This window comes from Helianthus annuus, chromosome 14, assembly GCF_002127325.2.
Source record: "Helianthus annuus cultivar XRQ/B chromosome 14, HanXRQr2.0-SUNRISE, whole genome shotgun sequence".
NCBI classification, from domain to species: domain Eukaryota; kingdom Viridiplantae; phylum Streptophyta; class Magnoliopsida; order Asterales; family Asteraceae; genus Helianthus; species Helianthus annuus.
The window spans coordinates 147,757,237-147,763,360 of record NC_035446.2 but is presented as its reverse complement, the minus strand read 5'-3'; positions in this window follow the sequence as shown (position 1 = coordinate 147,763,360).

Below are 6,124 nucleotides of genomic sequence, written 5' to 3'. Positions count from 1 at the left end.
GCATTGTTTCTAACTACAGAAGAAGCCAAGATGATTCCGGACGTGATTGTCGGTACGTTTTTAGTTAATGATGTTTTTGCTAAAGTATTATTTGACTCTGGTGCGAACCAAAGTTTTATTAATACTTCATTTTGCAGACTTCTCAATCAACCATTAACTAAACTTCAACAAGAATATCTAGTAGAGACAGCAAACGGGGAAACCATTAAGATTTTCGAAATCTTGCAGGGAGCAAGAATATAATTTTTAAATCAAAAGTTTATTGCAAATCTTTATCCAATGAATCTGGCAGGATTTGATGTTGTATTAGGAATGGATTGGTTAGTAGCCAATAACGCTAGTATTCTATGTGATCAAAAGTCAATCCAAGTAAATTCACCAAAAGGTGAAAAGATCACAATAAAAGGAGATAAGCCGTCTAGATCCACAAAATTCATCTCTGTGATGAAAACAACCAGTTACGCAAGAAAAGGATCACTAGTGTATTTGATTTCCATAATCATTAACACTAAAGGAAAGGAATTGAAAGATATTCCCGTAGTATCTCAATTTCCAGATGTGTTTCCAGAAGAATTACCAGGACTACCACCGGACAGAGAAGTCGAATTCAGAATTCACCTTTTACCAGGGACAACACCAATTGCCAAGGCACCTTACCGTTTAGCACCCGCAGAGATGCAAGAACTGAAGAAACAGTTAGATGAATTGTTGGAGAAAGGATTCATACAGCCAAGTTCATCGCCATGGGGAGCACCGATCTTATTCGTCAAAAAGAAAGACGGGTCGATGCGTATGTGCATTGATTACCGTGAATTAAATAAAGTCACGATTAAAAATCGGTACCCATTACCGAGAATCGATGATCTGTTTGATCAATTGCAAGGAGCTCGATTTTTCTATAAGATCGATTTACGCTTAGGATATCATCAATTAAAGGTAGAGGAAGAGGACATTCCTAAGACCGCTTTTAGAACAAGGTATGGTCATTATGAATTTACTGTCATGCCATTTGGTTTAACCAATGCCCCAGCCGCATTTATAGACATGATGAACCGAATATGTAAGCCATATTTGAATAAATTCATAATTGTCTTTATAGATGATATTCTCATTTACTCTAAGAGTAAAGAGGAACATGTAGCGCATCTGCATGCACTCCTAAATTTGCTGAGAAAATAAAAGCTTTATGCGAAATTTTCAAAGTGTGAGTTTTGGTTAGAAGAAGTACAGTTTCTTGGGCATTTAGTCAATCATGAAGGAATTCATGTGGATTCCACAAAGATTGAGGCAATTACTAAATGGAAAAACCCCTGAGTCACAAACCGAGGTTAGAAGTTTTCTAGGATTGGCTGGTTATTATAGAAAGTTTATTCGAGATTTTTCTAGAATAGCCATTCCTTTAACAAAGTTAACCTGTAAGTCTGTTAAGTTTGAATGGGGACCAAAACAAGAAGAAGCCTTTAGAATTCTTAAGCAAGGATTAACCAACGCACCCATACTAGCGTTACCAGAAGGAACTGAAGACTTTGTAGTCTATTGTGATGCTTCTAAGTTAGGTTATGGATGTGTGCTGATGCAACATCAAAAGGTTATAGCCTATGCATCTAGACAACTTAAGAATCATGAAGAGAATTATTCAACACATGATTTAGAATTAGGAGCCATAATTTTTGCCCTAAAAATTTGGAGACATTACCTTTACGGTAGTATGTTTACCATTTTTACCGATCATAAGAGTTTAAGGTATGTTTTCGGGCAAAAGGAGTTAAACATGAGACAAAGACGCTGGATGGAAATTCTTAGTGACTATGATTGTAATATCCAGTATCATGCAGGAAAAGCGAATGTAGTAGCCGATGCTTTAAGTCGAAAGTATCATGAAAAGCCAAAAAGAGTACGCTCTCTTAAATTAAATCTGCATATAGATTTAAATGAACAAATTAGAAAAGCACAAGAATCAGTAATCAAGGACGATACTGAGAAATTGAAAGGAATGATTAAGGAATTAGAACAAGGAACAGATGGAATTTGGAGATTTCATAAGAAGAGGATGTGGATACCCAAACTAGGAAACCTACGCCACCAAATATTAGAAGAAGCCCATAAGTCTAACTATACGATACATCCTGGAAGTGATAAGATGTATCAATACTTAAGAAAGAATTTTTGGTGGATAGGAATGAAAAAGGACAGAGCAGCTTATGTTGCCAAGTGTCTAACCTCTTCACAGGTTAAAGCGGAACATCAGAAACCCTCAGGGTTATTGCAACAGTTAGAAATGCCGGTATGGAAGTGGGAATTGATAACAATGGATTTTGTTACCAAATTACCCAAGACACGAAAAGGTAATGATATAATCTGGGTGATTGTAGATAGGTTAACTAAATCTGCTCATTTCCTACCGATGAAGGAAACTTTCAGTATGGAACAGTTAGCCAAGTTGTATGTAAATGAAATAGTTTCATTACATGGAATTCCTTTATCAATTGTTTCTGATAGAGATAGTCGTTTTACTTCTCATTTTTGTACAAGTTTCCAAAAAGCAATGGGGACCAAGCTGAATCTAAACACCGCTTATCATCCTCAAACGGATGGAGAAAGCGAAAGGACAATTCAGACAATGGAAGATATGCTTAGAGCTTATGTAATTCATTTCGGAGGAAACTGGGATGATCATCTACCATTGATAGAATTTTCCTACAATAACAGCTATCATACAAGTATTAACACTGCACCATTCAAAGCACTTTATGGACGAAAGTGCCGAACTCCAGTCTGTTGGGCAGAGATTGGAGAAAAGCAACTATCTGGACCAGAAATAGTACAAGAAACAACGGACAAGATCATTCAAGTCAAGGAACGACTGAAAGCAGCAGGTGATCGACAAAAGAGTTATGCTGATAACAGGTAAAAACCATTAGAATTTCAAGTAGGTGACAAGGTATTGTTAAAAGTTTCTCCTTGGAAAGGAGTGGTAAGATTCATCAAGAGGGGAAAGCTAAGCACCAGGTATGTTGGACCTTTGGAGATTATTAGAAGAATAGGACCAGTAGCCTATCAGCTACAACTGCCAGAGGAAATGGCAGGAATACATGATGTATTTCATGTATGTAATCTCAAAAAGTGTTTAGCCGATGAATCACTAGTAGTGCCTCTTAAGGATATAAAGGTAAATGAAAAGCTTAAGTTTGTAGAAAGGCCTCTACAGATTGAAGACAGGAAAGTTAGAATCTCAAAGACAAGAGATTGGTGTTAGTCAAAGTAAAATGGGATTCCAAGAGAGGGCTAGAATACACCTGGGAACTCGAATCCGAGATGCAGAGGAAATATCCACACCTGTTCCAGTAGACCTCGAGGACGAGTTCTAAAACAAGGTGGGGAGGATATAACAACCCTCCTAAAATATTTCCGACACCCCTAAAATATTTAGAACAACCCTATACGCCCTAAAATACACCCCGTATATGAAAACCAGTCCCAAAATACCTTTATAAAATTAAAAATAAAATAAAAACAATAAAATGAGTTTGTCGCGGGCCGCGACCGAGTGACGGGTGGCGAAACCCTAGCCCGCCACGTGGCATAACACCCGGACAGGCTACACTTGTGATTCGACGAAGCTAGTCCCTACGTACCCTAGCTCGCGGGGCGCGTAAGCCCCTTGTGTGGCTTTCGCGGGGCGCGACAAACCCGACGATCAGCCCTATATAAGGAGGTCATCGGCCTTCAGTCCCAACTCGTTCAAAACTTTACTTTCTCTCTCAATTTCTACGTAACAATTATAATATCGGGCATAATACCCCCCTAAAATAACGAAATTCTGCCTCGTTGTAAGTATTTTAACCCCCGGTTACGTATTGGATACGCTGCCCGATTGATCTAGTGCTCCGTAACGGCTGTCGAGGCTCTGCCCGACGTAGTCGTTGGAGTTCTGTCTCGGGGAGGGTATAACTAATGTAAATTTGGGTTATTATACTAACGCGTGTGCATTGTTTAATTAATAGATTATAACCAGGAAAACACAAAGGAAAACCCTAAAGTAGCAATGTGAGTAATCTCCTTTTTGTAAACCTTTTTGCAAATTGTTTTTCAAAACCTCAAATGTTTTACATTATATTAAATAGTGATTGAGTATTTGTATTCTACAATTATCGTCGGTATGTTGGGGTTTTGTATACAAAATTTGTTACTACACTGTGAGTAGTAACATGACCATAAGTCGGGTTGACAGTACCGTGGGTGGTAATTAAAGTAGAAATATAAGCAAATGTAATTGCGAGATCGCCCTCAAAACTGTAAACTGATTTACCTGTCTTGATTAAATTGGGATTCAATCACCAGTATTTCCCACTGACAAAATATTTTTAAACGCGTTTCAGGTAACAAAATGTGAAAGCCAATTAGAAGCCAGCTGGACAGCACTGAAGGCTTGGAAAAGTGGCTATAAAAGTTACCTAAATAAAGACGATGTTTTATTTCAATAAAATAGGATTTATTCCTATAAACCTGTTTGTAACGAAAACTTGGGTTTTATCCCAATATATTTATTATTATAAAATGTGGTGTTTTACTCTGATAAAATATTTCCTAACTACGGTACTGGTGTAAATTCTGCTGCCAAATTGATAAACACCGATACCACCATCTCTGAGTAGGCCGCGGCCGCCCGCCTCCCGAGGCAGGGGTCGGGGGTTGCGACACATGTAAATAGCGCATATACTCTTTACTACATTTAAGAACATCCACCGAGTTAGAAGTTGAGCCAAAAAAATTATCGTCAAACTTAGGCTAAAACAACAATACAACCCTGTCTAGCAAAATTTTAACAATCCACATCAAAATCCTGCAAAATCTTTACAAATATTACTCCTAACAAGAATAAAAAAAAGACTGTCGAATATAAAAAACAACAGTAGACGATTTTGAAAGAATGTGAGGCCAGTTTTCTTCAGACATTGACATTGAAGAAGTACACATACAGGGTGTTGGCAGTGATCTGTGCAAGATAATATGAGAAAAGAGTAACACAGCAATAATCTGAAAAGAAATTAGAACTACAGAAGGGTTGAATCCGAAAACAAAGTGTTACAAATCAAAAAGTAATAGAACCATATGTTGTTTTCTTCCCCTTTGCTTTGTAGAAACCATATTGTCTTTCTTCCCTTTAGGAACTGTCACTCAAAACTCAATACTCAAAAACCCTAAAGATAAAAAAGTGGAGGCCCACTAAACATGGGGGCCCTAAGCAGCTGTTTCATTTGACTTGCATTTCAGCCGACCCTGATAAAGGCACATTAAATTTCAAACCGTGAAACCAAAATAGAACCAATCCATCAGTGTTGTTTCCGTTTAAAATATAACGGTTAGATTTTGATTTCCAATAATAAAAAATCGTAACTAACGGTTTGACTAAAACCGTCAAAATGAACATAAATTAAACAACATCCCTAGTATTCAACAAATTAGTGTTGTATTTATTTTCATATCTGCCAATGTGAGGCTAGTCCACTTGGTAGGGCAGAGGCATACACATCTTGGAGAGGATGTCCCATGTTTAAATATAGGCAAAGAAGTAATTTAGTATTATTGGTGTAGATATGAGTACATTTACCGTTGAGGAAAAAAGAAAAAAAAATCATATTTGATTGACTTCAATAGCATAATATAGAGTTTGTTAGACTATCGTAATGGTTAATGGCCCCTTAGGGTAGTTTATGTCATGTTAGCATTATAATTCCCCTTCAAATTTCAAAAAAATTGTGACAACGCCCCTTAATGATTTTTCAATCAATACCTTCCAATTTGTTTTCTTCTCATTAAGCATTATATTAGAAATGTTTCTCCATCTTCATGACTATAACGCCCAAGGGATGGTATATTGGAGCAATATCAAGCTGCTTCAAGCTCGATAATATCCATTAGTCCATTACAGGTGGCCTTACGAAAATGAAATAAAAACTGGTTAAAGTAATTAGTTTTAATACTTGATAATTAACTCTACTCATAGTCAGCAATATACTGGGGTATGGGGCTTGGGTTTGGGGCGTGGGTTGGCTGAAAACGTCCAAGCCACCACCTCGGGTGGGCTTGAGTTGGGGCATGGCCCAAGGGGCGGGAGTTTGAA